General features: G+C 39.6%; 1 long non-coding RNA gene across 1 annotated transcript; it reads right to left on the bottom strand.

The window, feature by feature from the left end:
* Positions 1–9703: 9703 nt before the first annotated feature.
* On the bottom strand, positions 9704–10443 carry LOC115604561. Its single transcript, XR_003990321.1, has 3 exons — positions 10357–10443; positions 10006–10131; positions 9704–9750 (listed from the first exon to the last, which is right to left on the bottom strand). It is a non-coding gene; the product is annotated as an uncharacterized LOC115604561 (long non-coding RNA).
* Positions 10444–23062: the final 12619 nt, after the last annotated feature.

Here is a 23062-nt window from a genome sequence, read left to right as displayed (position 1 = left end):
TTCTTTTTTCCCTCTAAGTTTCCTCAGCAGCTCCTTGTCCATCCATGGAGGTCTCCTGGCCCTCCTGCTGCACTTTCTTCTAGTCGGGATGCAACACTCTTGAGCACGTAGCAGGTGATCCTTGAATACCGACCAGCAGTCTTGGGCCCCCCTGCCCTCTAGGACTGTATCCCATGAAACCTTACTAAGGAGGTTCCTGAAGAGGCCAAAGTCTGCTTTCTTGAAGTCCAGGGCAGTGAGCTTGCTGCACGCTCTTCTCACCGTCCTGAGGATCTCAAACTCAACCATCTCGTGATCACTAGAGCCAAGGCTGCCCTGGAGTGTTACATTTCCAACCAGTCCCTCCCTGTTGGTGAGCACAAGGTCCAGCATGGCACCTCTCCTCGTCGGCTCCTCTAGTGCTTGAAAGAGGAAGTTGTCTTCCACACAATCGAGGAACCTCCTGGATTGCTTGTGCCGGGCCGTACCATCCCTCCAACAGATGTCAGGATGGTTGAAGTCCCCCATGAGGACCAGGGCCTGCGAGCGTGAGGCTGCTCCTATCTGTCTGTAGAGCGCTTCATCCACAGAGTCCTCTTGATCAGGCGGCCTGTAACAGATCCCCACCGTAATGTCCCCCGTTGCTGTTTTCCCTTTGATCCTGACCCACAAACACTCTGTTACCTCATCACCCATCCCCAGACAGAGTTCCATACTCTCTAGCCTATCACTGACATAGATAGCAACGCCCCCTCCCCGTCTGCCTGGCCTGTCTTTTCTAAACAGCCTGTAACCTTCCATTCCGACATTCCAGTCATAGGAGCCATCCCACCATGTTTCTGTGATACCAATGACATCATATTCCCGTAGCCTTGCACACATCTCTAATTCCTCTTGCTTGTTCCCCATACTACAGGCGTTTGTATAGAGGCACCTTAGCCGAGCTCCAAATGAAGCCGACTCAATGGCTGGGGCAGCTGGAACATCTCTACATCGCTCCAAGCACTTATTACAGGTGCTCGCAACTGACCAGGAATGTTGGGATGGATCAATGCTCCCCTCCCCCAACACATCTAGTTCTGTATATTGTTTGTTAATCCTCTCTCTATAAAAAAAATCCCAGAATACATTTAATTTTTCACTAACTCCCTTCTGTTGAAATGGGGCAAGACATTTGGTGTGACATCAGGGAGTTGCCTGTAGTATTAAACAACCACCAAAAGCTCTACCTGTGCTACGAAAAATAATGTAACAATATCATTAAAAATCTTTATCAATTAACTTGTAATTCAAACACAGTGGGGTTTTGTGTCCCAGGCTACCACTGCCCTAAACATATATCATTCAGGGGCATGCACATCAGTTGAATTTTCTCTTTTGTCAGAAGAGAAGCTTTGGCAAGGAAGCACTCATTTGTCCAGCATTCTGGATGTAGCAATAAATCCTGATTCTGTAATTTGTCCTTTTAGCTCCTATTTGTCTGTTCTCACAACTAATGAGGTGATCATTACATACTCATGGCATCTTTGCTAGAAGACATTTAGTTACTTATATTTTTCAGTATGGCTATTTGTCTTTGCTCATTTAAAGAGAGGAGAGGTCATGAAAAACCTTGTGTTTTAAGCATAAAGCCAGAGACAGCAAAACTTTTCTTGCAGGAAAAGTACAGACATGGATTGGAAGCATTTCTTGAGAGACTGTCCATTCCTAAAATCATGGTCCTTTCTGAATGTCCCTCTGTGCTTGAGTCTGCTGTGGTTGAAGGAATTCTCCCTAACTATCTACCAGTAACAGAGATAACAAATACTTTCTCTAGCCAGCTTGCTTATTTCTAAAGGCATCATTTTTTCAAGAAATTTAATCATGGCATTTCATATGACCTGCATATTTGCAAGCCTGAAACTTGCAATACAGTCAGCTGAGGTTTTAAAGTTAACACCCTTGTAACTCCAACCAACCTACCTACCTAGACAATAAAAAAGAGGTACTTCTTAGGGTGGTCAAGGTTGCACAGCATTGTGGAAGTGTGTATTTCTCTTCACTGAGAAAGGCTATGATGAGTATAGGCATTGCGTAATACAGGTAGCAAGGAACTAAAATTGGAATGAACCCAGGCCTATCTTTTATTTTATTACATTTTCAGATAAACCCTCAAACTCTTTCACTTACAAGTAATCTAGTATCCATTCGTGTACTGCATCTCTTAAGAGCAGTTTTTAAGAGCAAAAAGTCTTCTGCTTTTTTGGTGGCATAACCTTACTTGATAGTCGCATTTTTTTAGCACCAGATTTTCAGCAGGCATGTCTATTTTAATTATCCCCAGTATTTCTAAATATGCTGCAGTCAGTTAATTACTCTGCTTGGGATAAAAGTAAAAAAACGTATTTGGTTCAATCGGGGTAAGCCAGGACATAATTTCCAATAAAAGGTAAGAATCTTCATATCTAGCAATTCTTTTGTATGCAAAGGAATTTCTAGCTGCAGCGTCTTCGACTTGCAGAATGATGTACATCAGTCTTAGAAGTATATTTTTTTAGGCAAATTCTTTGAATGGCATGAGTGCTATGAAAAAATGCTCTATAATTTTGAATTTCTTGCTTCAGTCATGGCATTTCCATGTTGTTGACTTGGTATGAAACAACTGGACTGTGGGATAAAGGTCTGTGTTGGGACAGTATCCACTAGTAATAGAAAGAGGTCTATAGAACAAATAATAAAATACAGCAATACTTTGTAAAAGATGCCCCAGAAGACACCTCATTCATAAAATTAATGCCTCTGATGGGATTCCTAGAACTTCCTTTAAGGCTACTCCACAAAAATCCCTTCTATCATCCATAACACTCTTGACATCCAGTGAAAAAAAGCTTGTGCTTTTTTTTCTTTCTTCTGTGTGCACTCTGACTATGCTTCATAGACTCTTTGGAGAGGAAGAAATTTCCTGTGCCAAGCTACAGTTTGCAAGAGAAAAATTGGATCCCTTCTGATCCACAGTCTCCAGTATACTAGTTCATATCAGCCTATCAGAAACAAATTAGAACAGCCAAAGAAAGCTAAACATTCCTGAAACTATTGATGCTGTTTCTTCTCTTCATTTATCTGTCTGCAATTACAGATGGAACCCATTACCACCCACTTCCTCAGTTAGGAAATGGTTCCTCTGTACACTTTGTACTGCTACCCAGATGCTCTGGGTGCATTTATCCAGATAGTTATGAGTTTTGTCCCCACTGCAAGCGAGTCAAGCATAAGCCAGTTATGGAGCAAATATCTTATGGATAAACTCATGGATACCAGCAAATAAACCCAATGAAAAATAGATTACCCGAGCCTGAGCGTAGCACCAGGGTGCGTAGCAGAGCTCCCCTGCCCCTCTGAACCAGCTCACATATCCCATGGATAGAGAAGCCCAAATCAGTCTGAAAACACTGTGTAGATGCACCTATCTATATGGGACTTGAAAGCAGAGACTTGCTAGATAAGATGGTCACGGTGCCCTGTTACTTATATGTCTACAGTTTATTTCTTTCAACGTTGCACTATTTACATCCAGCCTCCAAAAAAACCATGTCAGACCCACATCTTTTACTAAAAGTTTTTGCTGCCTAACCTTCTGTAAAGAAAGTGAAGAAAGAGAAGCACCTGGACAGTTAGTTCATCTGGACTGAAGAACGTGTAAAACAGAATCTTCTTTTCTCACTAATTACACATAATCTCCAGATGTTAACCTAATTTCTGTAGAGTCCTACATGCTTTACAGGAAACACAAAACTGACAAGCTTTCTGACTGAAAAAAGTTACAGCCTGGAGATATCATTTATCTGACTAATAGCTCTTATTCATCTTCACTGAGCTGGAGGCAGAACAATAAGATACAGGCAGTTAATCAGGGCACCAAAAGGTATCACAGAAAGTTTCATCTTCATGCAGTGGGAAGGAGGAAAGCGAAAGGATTCATCAGAAGGCATATTGATGAGTACCTCTCCTTACACATGCTGTTTATTCTGCACATATCCTTTTCCTAATCCTGCAGTCTCTCTCCTCTAAAGCCGCTGCTGAATGGGCACTTGGACCGAACTCCCTTTGGGCTGACAACTGCCAAATAGATATGTATATCAGAGACACTTGCACGCTCTTGACTTGCTACAGAGCTGGCTGTCAGGTTAAAAGAGGGGGATGAATGCAGAAGCCAAGGTCAGAGTTGCAGCTGGGAGCAGGAGGGTGGGCACACCAGTTCCCTATGTGGGCATGGGTAAGCAGCCCTGCAAGCTTTGTTTTTCCTTTCCAGCCTTCTCTGATAAAAACATCCTGCTGGTTCACAGCAAAGACAACTCTGTTTTCTTTCACGAGACACATTCCTGTAGATCACAAAGTCATTCTTTCTTACCAGAACCTTATATCTGAGGAAACTGACTTTCTCTTCCATTTAAGTCTAGATTTGTGTGTAAACAAACCCTAATAACACATTGCATTCTAATGCCAAAATTATGAGTGAAAATAAGCAGCTTAACTCATGCACATTCGAAACCTCTCATCCCAAAGACAAGAAAGATTGAATTCTTTGTTTTAATGGCTCAGAAACAAGAAGTAAAACATGAAACAAAAGCACTTTTCATTGTGCTTTCATTTTTTTGGCACAAGGCATACTTTGCTACAAAGAAAAAAAAACAAACTAGGATAGGAAATTACATAAGCAGGTGAAGTTAAAAATTATTTCTTGCCACTATTTAAATTTTTCCATTTCATACTACACTAGTACTCCATAGATATTTTTCCAAGAAAAGTTCCTATTTGACCAGACACGTGGAAAAAAATGTTAAAAAAAGGAACAAAAAAAAGAGAACCCACAAGAAACAACTACGGTAACTGTCTTTCAGATGCACATAATTTTCATTACTATGCGCTACAACTGTGTATTAAGAAAGAAAATATCTCCTGAGGCTTCCTAACAGCCTGTGCCATCAGTTCTCACAGGTGGAAAAGGATTGAAAGGCTGCCTCTCTGTCCCCTTTTGCTTCGATTTAAGTGAAAACATAATGTCATGCAGAACCAGGCCTCTTTTTGCAGCCTGCTTACCACAATTCCTAGATACCCTGCAAAGAGTAGTGTGCTCCTCTTGTGCCCAAGGAACACAACTGCACCAGGACAGGAGGAGGAGGTAAACATCCAGCTTTGTAGACCTGTTCTGACACTCAGTCCTTACTGCACAGACATCCTAGGGGTACATAAAGCCCTTTTCATGCCACCTACCTGGACGTAGTTGTTCCTACTACTCTTCCCTCAAACTCTTAAGCCCACCCCATAAAAAGCTATACAACAGGACCTACTGTCAACATGACTGGACCCCTCAACTGGATGAGTTGTTTTAAAGAAATACTGGTATCCTATTTTGAATATTATTTTTTAAGGATCTGCAATCTGATGTTAACTAGCCCCTCTCAGACAAGCAGTTAGAGTGGATTAAAGCTATACATGGAAGTCAGTTGTACAGATAAGCCCTGTGCAAAGAAACATTGATGATATTCTTCCCCTAACAACATGTATACAGAAGACTGTTTTTCATTCAGAGTGGAGAACTGTGTCATAAATATGATTTATAGTGTATCATATGAAGGAATAATGTAATAAAATGAAGTATTGCAAGAAATATATCTTGCTAATTAGAAATTACAAGATGGAACATTTACCACAGAACTGCAACTCTCAAAACTTATTTATAAAATCCAGAGAATCTTTAGTCTGAAAGTATAAGGAAGCTGAGAAAAGCTATGTTTAAACTTGTCTACAGATGTATGATAAACAAAGCTTTACCGCACACAAATCACTTGCATATACTGACCAGCTGTCACAGTGTTCTAAAGAATTTACCTTTGCCCCCAGCATCTCTCCTGAAGTGATGGATGGGATTCTATCATTCTTGCAAGGTTTTGGAATTGCTTTGGTTTTCTTTCATGATCACAGAATCATAGAATGGTTTAGGTTGGAAGGGGCATTAAAGTTCATCTAGTTCCAGCCCCCCTGCCATAGGCAGGGACACCTTGTGCTAGACTGGGTTGCTCAAAGCCCCATCCAATCTAACCTTGAACAGTGCCAGTGATGGGGCAGCCACAACTTCTCTGGGCAACCTGTTCAAGTGCCTCACCATCCTCACAGTGAAGAATTTTTTCCTAATATCTAATCTATTAGATTAATATCTATCATTAATTAATTAAGATATAAGATCTAAAGATAGTGAGGCCTTACCATTTTCTCTGATCTGCTCAAATTGATTCAGATTTGCAGGCCATTGACTAGTTTCTCTGAGTAAGAAATCTCTGTATGAAGACCTGTTTGTCTCATCCAGTAAAGAAGAGGCGGCTAACAAATGACAAACAAAAACCAGAAGTCAGACACTGAATTTTAGAACACAAGATCACAGGAGTATAGCAATGTCACAAAACATTTCCCAGTGTAAGAAAGACATACAGCGGAATACTAACAAAGTAGAGTTTGGTGACATAGGTATAAAACTCACAGTATTAAAGACATTGTAAACATCCTACACTCCTTCAACAGGAGATACCAGGTTAGAGGAAGCATGGATGGAGAAAAATAAATACTAGAATTGCATTTTATGGGACAAATTTATATGGTTGAGGCTTTCACCTGATTGCAAGATAAGTTAGGAAAACAATCACTTCATATCTATTATCTGTTGATTTTCCTGTGTTAAAATGATGCACTGAAAAATACCACTAAAATGTTAATCAGCATTAGCAGATCAAGAAAGCATGATAGTTCACTGCTGGTGGAGATTTAATCAGCTCAAACCTAAAGATTCTCAGTAAAGCATGACATGTTGAGAATTCATCTGTAATGTAAACATGCTACATTCATGAGGGAAGAATACAACATTTGGCTGACTTCACCAGCTGGTTGCAACATACCAGAGAGCTGCGGTAACAAAGACATGCAATATTTTTAGGCTGCAAAGTCTTCATCAATTCACATACAAAGGCAGATGGAGCCTCGTAAATATCAAGTACTCGTTTCTGTCAAGATTCCCTTACCTGTGAACCTTGGCTTCAGTTTAGTCACATGTCCACAGAAATATTCATAAGCCATAAAACCTCTAATAGTTAAGTTATCTTGAAGAACAAGAGATACAGATTAATTCAACAAGTGCTAGCAGCTTTCAAAATAATAACAAACCCAAACACTTCACACTAAAAATAGAAACACACTCTCTCTGGTTTTGTTTGTATTGTTTCTAGGACAAGAGAAAGAGAAGACGAAATAAGCTAAGAAATTAAACCTGTACACCAGTTTTTGTTACAATGGTAATACAAAAACCCCACATTTTATGAAGACTGTCCTGAGGAAAGCAGGAAGAGAAGCATGACAGCACAAGCCATGGTCCATTTTTCCTGCAACAATATATTGAGGAAAGCACTGCCAAGACATCTGCAGGTCTGGCTGTTCCTAAAAGCACATAATGCTCACTCTAAGGTTTTCAAAGAACTTCAAATTAAATCTGGGTGAACCAGCTGCTGAACTCTCTGGTTAGCTGAGCTGTTAACTGTTGTGCTGAGGCAAGAAGGAATACCTTCCACTAGACAAGCATCTCTGGGCCTCAATTAGTTTCAGCTGCCAGCTGGGCATAGGCTCATGCATTTCTCTACCTGCTTTTGCTCACCTCAGGTGAGCCCCAACATCTGAAGCTGCAAAATGGTGCTGTGCTATCTCCTCTCTGGCTCAGCTTCACAAAAACAAGTTGTAGTTTGAGCAAAACTTAGGTCAAACAAGTTACAGGTCTGGGACAATAAAGCCAAGAACTGAGGAAGGGCAGGAGTATAATTACATGGAAGAGGAGTCAGAAGTCAAACATAAAGCAGCATTTGTGGGCATCTAGAATAAATAGCCAGTTAAGCCAAATATGAACTCCCATGTAGGGACTAATGCAGAAGTGTTTATCAAAAAGCCTCTGTCCGCCTACTCCAAGTGAAAGCCCATCTTGAGCATTTAGAAACCACATGTCAGGCCTTCAGAAATCATGCTGCTCTAATAAATATATATATATTTATTTAGACATTGCCTACTGTGTCCATTTATTTTTCCAGGAAGCCTCCTAACTTCAGCAGGTAACCAGTTCAACTTCAATAGTCACTACAGAAGGGAAGCAGCAAACACCAGTCCCCTAATATCCACATGAGGGAAGCTCCATCTACTGTATCAAAATCCCCCGCACCAGGCAAATGGATATTTTAGCTGGCCTGTCCTGTAACCTGTAGTCTCATCTGCACTATCTATTTCATGGGCCTTCACAAGCCCCCTCCCAGGCCATCTCCTTTATCTCCTCAATCTGTCTACACACTCTCATTACCCCATCTCCCACTGCATCCCATCTATCCAAGACCATCACATCTGCAGAATGCAGCTTTTCCTTTTTGTTTTTGTTTGGATTTTGGTTTTTGGTTTTGGTTTTGGTTTTTTTTTTTTTTTTTTAATAAGTTGAAAATGTCTTTAAATTAGTAAATAAAGACAATGGCAGCCATTCTGATCCACCCTGACTCCACCAAAAGTGATGGGAATCTTTAGTTGTTTTGAATGAGGAAATAAAATTCCAGGAGATGGAAGGTAGGAATAAGGAAATGACATGTAAATTAGGGACACATCTCAGTATCAGGAGACTAAATTCACAGCTACATGTCACAGAGAAGAATAGCGGTATACTCACTTATGCCATGGGTGAATTTGGTCCAGAACAATTTTCATATTTATGAAGATGAAGAAAAGCTTTTTCAAAATATTAAAAAGCAGGTTTTGCAGAGTGTCTGCAAAAACTATCACAAACTCAACAAAAACATCTGTATCATTTTGCAGCCATGGATTTATTTACGTGCTACAGTAAGACAGTATTTTATACAGTTATGACTTTGTTTCAGCATTTGCATAAAAAGGTTGCTGAAAATCAAATTTTAAGGACAGCTAATCCATCTCCAGAATTATACCCACAGTAATATTCTTACTCAACTCATGTAGAAGGTTACAGTAAAACTCTCTCCCCTTTTTATCAAAAAGCTTCAACCTGAATAATGTCTAACATTTATCCTGGGTATATAACAAGTTACTTCAATGTATGACTCAACTGCAGGGGTATTGCTAATATTTTTAGCTCTTTAAACTTAGATTTTTGTAGTTTATGGTGTTTGTAGTACACCATGCATCAAGTGAAATGCAATCTGCTGGATATTTAGTATTTTACAATACAATCTGGTGATTTCCATCTAATCTGCTGTTTTCTGTACATCCCACTCCTTTACCTTGAACCTCTGAAATTACAAGCAGTGTTTCAAAACAAAAAGCTGTGGTTATCATCTCCCAGCGATTTTCAATATGACTTGTAATCTGTAATATTGCATCTTTATTCAATGCCACTCTAGTAATCTAACAGCAGTATTTCTCCACTGATTTGCCACTTCTTTACTCACTGAACTTTGAATGCTTTGCTTTGTCCACTCTGCAAAAAAACTTATTTTCTCTTAAATTTACTTAGACATTTAGTTAATATATGTTTCCTGTGAAGTTTGAATGGTTTAATCATTAGTTATCAACTAAAACCTGCATTTTATTATTTCTCCCAAGACACAAGAAGGGCTATTCTTTTAAAAAGAAGGGTTAATTTGCTACTACCACACTTAGGTTTATGCCACTGAAACTTCACAGTGAGAAAAAGTCAGCAGTGTTACACCATTACAAAACTGAAGTTGTATCAGGCCCTTGAATGGAGATCTACAAAAGAGAAGTTGTATGGATTAATCTGTGCTGAATACTTTTGTAGAGGTTAATTTTCACCTTTCATTCTGTTATACTATGAATGGGTCCAGAAAAGTTAAAGCTGCTTTAGACTTTGATACCACACCTTTACACAGCTTTTTCTTTAAAAGACCTAACTTGATTTTTTCTAAACCTAGCAATTTAAAGTGCATATATTCAAAAGAAAGAACTGCCAGGTGTCTGAGCTATGGGAACAGGTAATGCATTTACCCTTGGATCACCTCTTTAAGGTGAGTTTCAGAGAGCTGCCACTGGCAGAAAGGCTGCTCATTCAAGTGCAGAAGCCCAGAAAAAGAGAAGTTTCATTCTGCTGTACAGGTGACTTTGGATCTCTTGCTGAAAGGAAATACTGCAGAGATAAAACAGCAGAGAAGAGGACCAACAATAAGGAGTAAACATTACCAGAGACCCTAGAATGTTTTCCAAGGAAGAAGATATCAAGAACACATTGCTGCTCCTCAATTATTAACTCTGCAGCAAGGTTACTGCTGGCTGTGCTCAGGCAATTTAAAATGCAATGCACCACTAGAACAATTTACAGATGCCTTAATCACCACTTACTCTCGTTAGCAAAGGATGTATGAAGCATCTTCCAACTTTAAGGCAAGTGCCATGTAAAATTCATCTGATAGAGCTAATTTTTCATCCTGAAACAGTGCTTGGTTTTATTCATAGCATTTACTGCAATGAATGAGAGTTTAATTTCCAAAGGGAGACTACCATTCATTAAATAGTTGAAGAAAGTTTTACGCACAAATTCTGTTTCATAATAGCCACATCAGACACACACATAGGGTAATAGTGTCTCATCAACTCAGAGTGCTCTGCCCACGACAACATTTGTAAATTTAACCAGATCATTATTTTCTGTCTAGGAGATTCTGCCAGATTAAAAAAGGTGGAGAAGGAGCAATAAAAACCACTTTAATAGTAACTAAAGAATGAAGAGTGGTTTTGCCAGTGGAACATATTTGTTTGGGGCAGTGTCAAGAAAAAGAGAAAACCCAAGTCTTTTAACATAATTTGAAACCAGATCCTGCTCTGAGGAATGGAAACAGGAAAAAGAAAAAAAAAAACTGTTGTCCAGAGGCTAGGCATGAAGGCACGCTGCAATAATCCCAACTAAATGTCGTTGCCCCCATAAGCATCCTCCTGCAGACACATACTGCTGCACTGAAACAACACGAGGCTCGGGGTACAAGTGGAGTGGGACTACTTTATTAGATTTATTTTCCCGTAGGAGAATCCAATCAATGTCTAACACTAATACTCCTTTGAAAGTATTTCCTTTTAAAGACCATGGCTGGCAGGTGGGGGCAGAGCAGGAGCCAGCAGGATTAGGGTGACTACTCTCATGGCTAACAGCAGGAAGGCCCCACCACCTCAGATGGTGAGCAGGAGAAAGAGGTGAACATGAAGCTCCACTGAAAAAGATGTACTAAAGCAAGTGCTTTAGTAAGGGTAATATTTTAGCAAAATAGAGGGTCCAGAGCAGGGCCATGAAGATGATTAGAGGGCTGGAGCACCTATCCTATGAGAACAGGCTTAGAGCTGGGGTTGTTCAGCCTGGAGAAGGGAAGGCTCCAGGGAGACCTTAGAGCAGCCAACAAGAAACCTGGAGAGGGACATTTTACAAGGTCATGTAGTGATAGGACAAGGAAGAATGGCTTAAAACTGGAAGAGGGTAGATTTAGATTAGACATTAGGAAGAAATTCTTCACTGTGAGGGTGGTGAGGCACTGGCACAGGTTGCCCAGAGAAGCTGTGGCTGCCCCATCCCTGGCAGTGTTCAAAGCCAGGTTGTATGGGGCTTGAAGCAACCTGGTCTAGTGGAAGGTGTCCCTGCCCATAGCAGGGGTTTGGAACTAGATAATTCTAATGTCCCTTCCAGCCCAAACCAGTCTGTGATTCTGTGATTCTATGAGCATTGTTGATTCAAAATAATCAAGATTTTCACTGAGAAGAGGGACTTGAGTCAACAATTGAACCAGGGGAATGGAGTTGGCTGGCACTGGGCAGAAATGAGTTTCTATCATTGTAGCACCTCAGTTTCTTGCTCTCCCAGCCCTTCAGCCCTTATGCTTCCTTTAAGGAACAGGGAAGAGGCAGGCAAGCAAACACCAGCTAGATAGACAGTTGTGTTTCAGTTCCCTCAACAAATGTTTTTTCTCCCTCTAAATGTTTGGTGGCTGTAGTTTAATTATTTGCTTTCTTTAGTGCCAATCCAGACATATGACAGCCCTGTCTCATTCCTATGTCTTCTCTTTTCAGTTCCTTATTTCTATCCCTGGATCACAGTTCCCAGCCGTCATCATGCAAATACCCTTTTTTTTTTAGCACATAGCAAGGAGTTTATGGCAAAGACCACAAACAGTTATGTTAGTACAACTGAAAACAGTTATGTTAGTACAACTGAGAGGGTTGCAGGAATATGAAAGAGCAGCCAGCAGATGAGAAAGGGCAAGAACTTCTTGCCTCCAAAGAAAACACACTGCAGAGCACCCTCCTGAGAGCTCAGCCAGCTTCAGCCAGGCTCCTGGCTCTCCAGAACTATTCCCCAGGCCTTGGCCCAGCACATCTGCTCCCTCTCAGCATCAGCTGCATTTGCCATAGTAATGTGAATTTCACAATACTAGCTGTTTTCCAGTAGCCCTTCTGCTCTGGAATAAAGAAAAATATCACTTACATTAAGAAACAAACAAAGAAAAAGCATTTGTGGTTTGAAAGACAAATTTGATAATGTGAACTCTGATGACTCAAGACATCTAGAAGGAAAAAAGCTGCATGAAACTAGTGATTTTTTAATGGCTTGATTTCATTTTTTTGTGGGCTGACTTACGAGCATAAGGCTCAGTACCTGCAACACTCCCATCTGCATTTCAGTAGGACACAGGATTGCTTTCCTTCAGCTTGTCCCCCTAAAAAAATCAACTTCCCCATGTCTATATAATGTGAATGCAACTCAGAACAGAGGTGCTTTTCTTTATATATACAGACATGCCCACAATAAAGCAAAAGATTGCAAAATTAGGAGGAAGGCCATTGGCTTTATCTATTCCCAGATGGAATAAACAGATCGACCATATAAACGAAGTTTGAGAACACCTGCTTTTCTTTGACATGCTCTGCCACCAGCATTATGGCAGAAGCAGTTTCATGACACATGGCGAACTACCATAAGAGCTTGCATTTGCCAGTTACACACTTCCTGTTGCCTTAGTTGTGCCAGCTTTCAGGTCGTTCATCATATTTCTCAATGAACCAGTGTAACTTATGCAATGCACAGAAACAACCTGGCAAATAGTGAAGACACTTCTGCTGTTATAGTGAGTCAAATCAGTTCAGCAGAAGGTGAACCACTAACCAACAACCTCTGCTGAGGAGAAAGCAACCTGAGTGATCTCGCATAGATCATTTTCTCCTTTACCTCAGCTTCCTTCTCATAAACAAGGCTCATGCAGAAAAAGGCATGTGATTAAAAATTATGTTTTTCTTCTGAACGTTCATGAACTTCACCCAGTTGTTTTGGCTAGACTTGTTTCTGTTTTCACAAATTTTGAGTTTCGTGTAGTTAACCAGAAGCCTATTACATGGTAAATGAAGGCTAAACAAAAAGAGGTAAGCAGACTCTTGCTAGCAGTTCTCCCACTGTCCATGATTAGTAGTGAGCTACTCCATTATGCAAGGCTCTAGCTAGTATAGCATAGCCATGTAACTCTGGAGGCATATCAGCTTCTGCACAGCTGGCTTCAGTTTCAATGCTATACATGTTCTTGGGAGGCATACACACCAGGAAGTGTTTAGATCAGTCAATAACAAAGGCTTCTCTCACTATAGACTCTTGTTTCCATATCCTAAATGAAAAATTTCCTTTTAAGTGTAATCTGTAAACATCAGAAACAAAGATATGAGACAGCTAGTATTTTTGTTCTGTAAGAATTGCAATTTCAGCATTCATCAGCAATTTATTCTTATGACAAGAACACAAAAGTCTATACACTACAATTTCTGACAGTTACAAATATACCAAATCAACCCTTTCCAGACTTTTTTCTTGCTATTATTTCTGAATCTTGAGATTTAACAATTACCCTTCCTACAGCCCTTCACATAAAGCAGACATATTTGAATAACAAAGATTCTCTCAGATATGAAGAATGCATGGCCTGATACATTAGTGATTGTTCCCTTCCTCAGTATATCTGCTCACAGTTTCACTACTCTGAGTCATCAATGCTCAGATTTAAACCATATTAGGTGGTAAAGGTCATTATTATCTTCAGCACTATTTCCATGTATTTCAGAATTTTGGTTGGAACATCTGTAACACAGAAGATGGTAGGAGTCCTTTCAGAGGGTGAGTTTACAAATGCAAACATTTGAGTTAACAAAACCATTATGCAACTTTGTCTCAACTCACAAGCACAATTTAAGTTCAAATCAGCCAGCTAGTGGAATGTTGCACTTTCATTCAAACCTCATCCACAACAATGTGCAGCACTATATACTTTTAATTTGTGTGAGATTCAGCACATTTTCATGTCTGAGATTTATATGGGTTTGTACCTAATGAACCTTATTTAGAATTTGAGCCTAACTGCAGAATTGCTTCCTAAATTTGCTGCACAGGTCATGAAAGTTGAAGCCCATATATTACACAAGCACATAAGAGGGCCTGGGTGTGAGGAAGACTCATGAAACCATCAACACCAACAAATGGCTACAAATAAACAAGAAGGCAGAATTAAATCTAGTTCTTTTAAAACATTTATAATCCTCTGTGAATTATTTGGCAACCATTTAGAGAAAGGCCATTGATGTATTCCAGCAAAAGTCAACAAGAATGATAAAATTTGATGGTTAACATACACAGAAAGTCTGGAAAAGCATGAATACCATAAAGTGAAATGTAAGCTTTTAAACTCTTCAAATGGTGTTTCATAAAGGAATAGAGCAAAACCAGCAGTATCACTCCAGGAAAGAGGCAGTGCATTTTGCAGAGCAATAATGGAGCAATAATGGAGTTCCTTGCTTGTGGTTTTAGGAGTAAGAGCTCTGTTTGCTTACCTCTGTGGTTATACACTGCTTAGCAATGAAAAACCCTGAGCCCAACACTGAGCATTTTGAGCACTTTTACTCAGAAGTCAGTGTTCCACGCTAAACTCAGATCCAAAGGTTTGGTTCAGTAAACAGGGAGCACTACCAAGTCCTTTCCATTACTTTGTGATTTCACACATTTTAAATATCAAAAAACCTCACAGGTAAGTGAAAGGAAAGATCAAGATTTTTCTTCCTATAGAAGCATGTGATACTGTTGTGCACATGAACTGCCATCCTTAAATGAGGGTGGCAGGATGGACACATATACCACAGGAAGAGTGTATGCATCCACAGTGAGTGTGTTTCCTGGCACTGCATCACATTTCTGAGGATGTATCCTATTCCCTGTTCCCCACTCCACCCCTCCTTACTCCTTGCCTTATTCAATGGCATTATTTTTACATTAAAGGGAATTTAGATTGACAATAACCATATGCTGTTCTTCACGACCCTTTGCTATGGCTGGATCCTGGTGTCAGAGCTCTGACATTATCAGGCTGATGACAAACAAACCTCATGAAATTCCAACACTCCTGGGGCAAAGAGCTTCCTACTTCAGCACATGATGGTAAGTGACCCAACAGACTCTACCCGCCTGATGAGGCTAGACTGAAATGTTCTGTCCTTCTCTGTTTGGCCTTCATTTCTGGCCACTAGACAACCTCTGCTGCTGTAAATTTCCACCAACTCATTTAACTGACTCAATTTTGAAGCCCCACCTTGTCTGCTAAATTCAGTAAGTGCTGAACATTACAAGGAATGGGAGCAGTAATCTTTTTTCAAAGTGAAAGCATGAGTGAGACATAAGGAAGACATTAAAATGGCTGAGGGCACCCTTACACTGTGCAGTGGATTATGGCACAGAGATCCTCAAATTATCACACAATAAATGAGCTGCAGCACAAGCAACATCAGAACCACACTGTCTGTGGGCTAATTAGGCTTGCTGAGAAGCACCACATTAACACAGTTACAGTGTTTCCAAAATGCAAGATCCCTGGTTTTGTGGTTAAATCAAAAGAAAAACTCATTTCTGTTAATGCAAAACGTTGAAAAAATAGTGATTTTTGGCAAAAATAACATTAAACCCCCCAATAATTTTAAGCTAGTCATTGTGGGCATTTTTTATAATGAACAATGATAAACTCATAAGGACAGAGAAATAGCCCTCAAATCTCTCTCATGTCCTCCATAGCACAGTCTTGGCACCTTTGCAGAAGGATGCAGTTCACTCTTCTCCTCTGCTTCACTGTGAGTAAAATTTTTAACTAAAGCTTTGTCTCCTGCCTCAAGCAAAGGTGGAGACCCACTACATTCATCCTTTTACACCAGTTCCAGTACCTAGAAAACTACTGGCCACAGGGAAAGAGACTGACACTGTGGTGGTGATTAACAAATTCTTTGGAGAGGTTTTGGTTTCAGCTCTTAATCCAGTACATATTTCAGAAAAGCAGTTTCAAAGACCAGAAGAAACCACCCTGAATCCCCTGCAGCCTACGGCAAAAAAAGCTCCACGGGAAACAAAGGACCACGTTTCAAATTCCTTTCCCAAACCTGACAAAGAAATGACTTAAGGAAAGGTGTTCTTTTTCCTTCCACTCTTCAAAATGAATACTCTGACCACTGTGTTATGAGGGTGGGCTTCCAGGGCTAGCACTAAGTCCTTTGAATATTATTCCTGAATTTATTTTAAACAAATTTCGTCAAATTCACCCCACTACTACCATTACTCAGTCAAATGTCACTTCAGATGGCTCAGTTTGTCCCCCTCAAACGTTCATACAAGTATGTTGCTACTTCATCGTATTAAGCATCTTCAAACTGTTCAGTTTGGACCTGCGTCTTTGTCCTGTAATTAGGAGCAATGGCATTTCAACACCAATAAAAGTTAAATAAGCTTTTACTCCAAGCACTCGGCTAAAATTTCTAAACTGACAGTAATCACAAAGATTTCAGGTGCAAGTAGTCATCAGCTTATAAAAACTGTTTATACTACATGTCTGCTCATTTCCGTGAGCTCCTCCCGGAGATTAAGGTAATGCATACATACAAGCTGACAACAGCTAGGGAAAACCTTCCAGCTGCGACATTCGCGTATGCCAGATGTACCTGAACATGGTACATTGTAATTACTCGCTTTCTCATCCATATCTGTTTACCAAGGCAAATATTACTTAACCAGAAGTCTTTTGTGCCAATGGAAATATCTTGTTACGTTTGGTTTTATGTATTCATGACTTGTATCAAAACACAGTAACATGAACAGCATAGTAAATCAACACTAAAATTATATGGAGCCTAATCATAAAATCATAGAATCATAGAGTGGTTTGGGTTGGAAGCGACCTTAAAGCTCATCCAGTTCCAACCCTGCTGCCATGGGCAGGGACACCTTCCACTAGACCAAGTTGCTCAACGCCCAGTCCAACCTGGCCTTGAGCACTGCCAGGGATGGGGCAGCCACAAATTCCCTGGGCAACCTGTTCCAGTGTCTCACCACCCTCACACTAAAGAACTTCTTTCTTATACCTAATCTAAATCTACTCTATTTTCATTTAAAACCATTACCCCTTGTCCTGCCACTACTTGTTCTTATACAAAACCCCTAATAATCTCTAACAACCATTTCTGTTCATGTGAAAAGTATCACACAGAAAGTGCATCCTGCTCCCTGCCTCTGTGTTTCCCAAGGACTCCTCAGATGCTCACCAGGAATGAGGTATGGGATAAACTGGTAAGCAGCAAGGTCCCAAATGCGTTTTGTCTTTAGAGTTCCATGTCCTGGTCCTGTTGATGGCTGGTGGTACACCTTTCTAAGGACCAGCCTGTAATGCCTCTGCTGAGTTGGAGGCCCCATGTCTTTCATTCACCCAACAAGCTTATATGTGTACATGAGATCATGAGGTTACCTAGCTATAAGGCACCTATAAGGTGCTCTTTAACAGGCCAAATGGCCTTTCTGTCTGAAATTGAGAGCCAGGGAAGGTCACCATTAATCTACGGGGCTAATGCTATGCTACAGGAAGGCCTACCAATGTAGTGCAGTGTTACATGGCTTGGGCACACAGGCACATAACACTCCCTCAATGCAAAATTGACCACAATGAAGTAGAAGTGGCTCTTTCTGAGTTCTTTTTCTAAATAAACATGGGGTTTTTCTATTTAGTATGTAGCACACCTTACTGCTGCTTGCAGATTTTTAGCGCTGTTGGACCGTGCCATCTGCTGGCTCTCCTGAGAAAGACAAACTAGTGAGAGCTCAAAACCACAGGATGCTCAACGGACTGAAAGGGACTTCCAGAGAGCCTGCTGCCCAAATTCCTGTGGGAAATGATGGCCCTGCATATCTCATATCTCTGGGCTATTTCTGGCAAAGGAGATTCCACCATGACTTTGGGCAACTTATTTCAGTGTTAACTTTTCTCACAGTGAAGTATTTTTTCCTCACATGCAGCCAGAATTTCCTGAGACAACTTGTCTGTTGCTTCTTGCCCCGTCATTATGCATCTTTGTGAAGAATGTCTCAATCTTGTCTATAAATACCTTTAATTATTTGATATTTAGTATTTGATTAATTTAATATTTGAAGAATGTAACTACCCTTCCCTCTATCTCAAGAGGCAATGAGGTTGGTTATGCACTGTTTACTCTTGGTAAATCTGACTTAGCTTGTCCAAGTCACCTTCTTGCCCTTCACAAGTAAGCAAACAGCTTCCATGGGGACATGTCACATACTGTTCCCAGGGTGTGCTCACCAGCGTGAAGTTTTTTCCTGTGTGGTTCTTTCTTTTCACAGTTGGGAATAGTACTTTGCCCTCTTCCTGTTGTCCACAACCTTCTCTGGTTTCTGTGACCTTTCAGAAATTATAGAGTGGCTTTGCAATTACATCAACTAGCTCTCTTAGAACCCTCAAATACACCCCCACAGGTCTCGCAGACCTTTTAAAATATATTTATCTCCAGTTTGCACAGGCAGTCCCCAGTCAACTTAATACTACTGTTGGTGGTGTGCCATCTCAGCCTTGCTCTTTGGCACAGAGGAAATGCTGGTGGCTACATGCGTACAAAAGTCTGTCATGAAATCCGTATTTAAAACCTGGGTAGAACAATGCCAAGGCACTTCGTGATTTGCTTAAATCTTTGGCTAGTGAAATCAGGCATGTATGTGAAAACAAGCAATTCTCACTGACAATAAATCCAGCTTCCAAGTTTGTGTAAAAAAAAAAAATTAAAGTGATCTGAAGGTGGTAAAAAAAAGCCTGAAAAGTTTTTGTTTGTTTTTTTTGTTTGTTTGTTTTTAGATTTCATGGTCATTTGATATTTTGATTGCTTGACAATAATATGAAGATATTACACCATACCTGATACATATATTGCAAATGTGTATAATTTATATTGTTAGCTTTATTTGTCTAGGTAAGTGATCACTGCTTAAGAAATACTTCAAAACCTCAGCAATCAAAAAGATACTTTATCAGGACAATGGACTGTTCTTTTTATGCACATTAAGTCCATATTTCTTTCAGAGCAAGCTCAGGTCACAAAACTAGTAGAGTAGCACTCGTACAATATGAGATTTCTAGACTACTTCCTTTAACGGGTATGGCCCTGCTTTCTAAATGTCCGTAAAGCAGGTCTGGCCCTCAGCTGCAGCTTTGTGCCACCAAGTGCCAGGTTGATGAGAGCGTCAAACTGGAAGGTACATTTTCAGCTATTCCTGCAAGATGTACTGTTTACATAATGCTATCAACAGTCAAAATCAGACACAGAATAGTCCAGTTTGAAAGAGACCTTCAGGGGGTCATCAAATTCCACCTCCTACTCAAACCATAGGTCCAGCTATGGGCAACTGCTTAACAACATGAACAAGTAGGAATGCCTATGGAATATCTCATTTCAGACAGAAGTCAGCTGGTACATTATAAACAAATGGCTAATCCTAAAGCAGAGTAAATGAAATGTGTGTTTAAACACACTTCAGTGATAATATTGAAGGGACTTGAGGCTAGACCCCACTAATATCCTTTTTGTAAAAAAAAAAAAAATATTGTGGCATGCCCCAAATAAGTCGCTTTGATTCTATATCCTGCATACTAAAAGTTGCGACTCTCAATAATTTTTATTTCACAGGAAAAAGATCGAAGAAACAAGAGAGCTTCTGGGGGGAAAAAGATAAGTTTGCTGTACGTAATACGTAGACAAAGCAATAAGTATAATATTGCAAAGATTTCACATCCTTGTGAAGAAAAATATTCAATACCAAACAGATCATTTTCACCGAAAAGTGAGGGCTGAAATACAGGATAATTTAAATTGTCATTATAAATTAAGTTTTAAAATAATACAGCAGAAAAGCTTAAGACTATCTGGGCAATTTTACATGTGTACTTGAGTTGTCTCTCTCACTGGTTTCCATCACACCAGGATCAGGAAACAATTTTATCTCTTTGCCTAAATGCAACTTGCTGAAGAGGATGCATCATGAATATCTACATTTAAATACTATGGTTTAATGGAAATGTGTTTGCATTTTTTATGTTTATATTTTTATCATATTAAAATAAATTGCTTGTCTCATTTCCAATAGGGTTTTGTTCACTCTTTGTGTTAGAGTCACCTTAATCATAAATTGTAAACACTAAGACAGTGCTTTGCAACTGGTTTAATTAACTAAAATATATTTCAAGTGCGGTGGGTTGGAAAAAGGTCAGTTTATCAAAACATTCAAAGTTAAAAATGTTATGGTTGACTAGCAAGACATAACTAGAGGTGATTGTTTTTTCATGCCTACCCACGCCTTGGAAGTCCTAGAATTCATAGCTCTCACCCTCTACACCTACTTTCTTTGGAAGAGGAAAGAAAATCTGTATTATTCCAAATTTTGTTTGTTTCAGAGCTCTAAATGAACAGCTTACGGAGCTGAAATAGTTCACCTGAAACAGCGTCTTATGGAAGGCAAAGAAAATTCAAATATCCTCAGTACAAGCGCAGCTGTTTGGAACACAAAACACACATTTCAAGCATGGAAAAGTAATCAAGGATCCCTAGATCCTTCATGTCTCTTCAACTTCTATGGAGCAAATGTTTATAGCTAATTCCATACTGCTTTTTATTTTCTTCCAGAGAGAAATTGGATTTCTCCATGAAAACCATCAAGCTCCACCCAGCAAAGAGGGAGGATACCATACCCTGCAATTCTTTAGGTAGGCAGAATTTTGTACACAGCACAGGCCACTCTGCACTTGCTGCACTGAAGGATTATCCCTTCAGCACAACTGAGTGGTTAGTGCAAGTATGTTCTGACTCAGCACGGAAGAGTCTGCTTACAGAGGAAGGGCAGCCTGGGCAGTGAAAAAACAGTGCAACACAAACACATTTTATTCCTGGAACTGGTACCTTATTTTCAAAAAAGTAAAAAAAAAAAAACCCAAATGTTGAGCATTTAATTTGATGCAATTTCAGCTGTTCTAATTTCTTTCCCACAAGTAGACAAAGAAGAGCATTGTGTAGTGGATCCGCACAGGAAGTAGTTTTGCTGTCAACATTTTTTTAGAGTTTGAAATTGTTTTCTATCTCAAATTGTAATGAGAAGTCAAAATCTGGAAAATGGTGGTTTTTTTTAAACTTGAGCCAGAGCACTCTGGTAATGAAGTGGCTTACATAAACTGCAACATAAGCAGCTGCTCTCTCAAAGGCTGAATACGCAGTATTCTGTTTCAGAGAAACCGAGGGATGTAGTAAGCTTACGAGTTAGTTTAAGTCTTTTCTTTTGAGTAAAGATTTTTCAAGTAAGTTTTTCTTTTAACCTGTACCTTTAACCATCTATTGCACCCTTAGAACCAGGTCATGTGCTTGCCACAGATTCACAGACAACAAGGTACAAGGTATACTATTAGATCACAAAGTGATCCAGGATGTCATATACTATGCAAGGACATATGCACAAACATTGTGTTCCTAAATGGAACAGACTATTGTTTTCAGCTAATTATTTTAGAAAGAAGAGTATGTGGATTTGCCTGTACAAAAAAAAAAAAAAAAAAAAAAAAAAAAAAAATTATTACAAATATTTATATTTTTATTTAAGAAATATGTTTAATAAATCTTGCAGCAGTTTAATATTTATGTCACGTTTTGTATTTAATATACATAATATTCCTGTATTTGTAATACTGTTTAATAACAAATAGGTGTTACGAGGTACAATTTAAAGAACATAAAGTTCTAATATTTAAATGAAATTACCTATTGTGATAATTCCTTTTGTATCTACTCGTTTTTTGGTGTGCACTCATGTCACAAGTTTGTCAAACCAAGAAGCTGTTTTGTTAGATCTTCTGCAAGTAGTAATAGAAGTACTTGGCTTTTTTTCTAAACCACACCAAGTATAGACTGCAGTCACTCCATGTAGCTTTAGCTGATATTCTCTGGGCCCTCAGTCATTACAGTGTTAGAGTCCCTATTACTGAATGTCTGACTTTGCTGAAATGTTTTCAATTGATTGTGATAGAATTTAGACCAAATCTTATTTCTTTTGTGTTCAAAGGTCTATCAGATATAGAGGATTAGAAACCTAATCTCACATGAGCAATGTTATCAGTCCTGGCAGTTCAGGTAATTGCTCAGATTAATTCAAGCAGCAGTTATTTAAGAAATTTTGTAAAGATCACACAGTGACAACCCCAGAAAAAGGATCTACAAATAATGCTTTAAAGTATGGTAGCTAAAATTCCACCTCACCATCCTTTCTCCTAACCTCCGGTACCCCTTGTGAGCTCCATGAACTTCAGTAGGTAGGAGCTAAAGTCTGGATGTTTCCCAGTCTAAGGAAACAAAACCACATGCTATCTCAAAAAGCAGGAGTTCTTACTGCTCCATTGTGGGAGTGACAAGGTTTTTACATTTTCTAGCAAACTTATTATTTTAATTGCAAAGAAGCTTCTCTAAGTTATGTTGAACTAACTCCTAACTTCATGCTAATTACTCCTACAGTCAGGGCAAAGACCTAGCCTGTAATGCCTGAAAAATTTCCTGAAGTGGGGTGGATACTCCTCTTTTCCCCCACATCAGAGCAGATATCTCAGTAGAAAGATTTCAGCCCCAACTCTTCCTTTATCTACCCCAAACTCATATCTCCTCCAGATGTTGCATGTCATGGCAAGATTGC

This window comes from Strigops habroptila, chromosome 2 (genome assembly GCF_004027225.2).
Source record: "Strigops habroptila isolate Jane chromosome 2, bStrHab1.2.pri, whole genome shotgun sequence".
Lineage (NCBI taxonomy): Eukaryota > Metazoa > Chordata > Aves > Psittaciformes > Psittacidae > Strigops > Strigops habroptila.
Note: the sequence above shows the minus strand (reverse complement) of the source record. Positions and strands in the feature narration are given on the sequence as shown.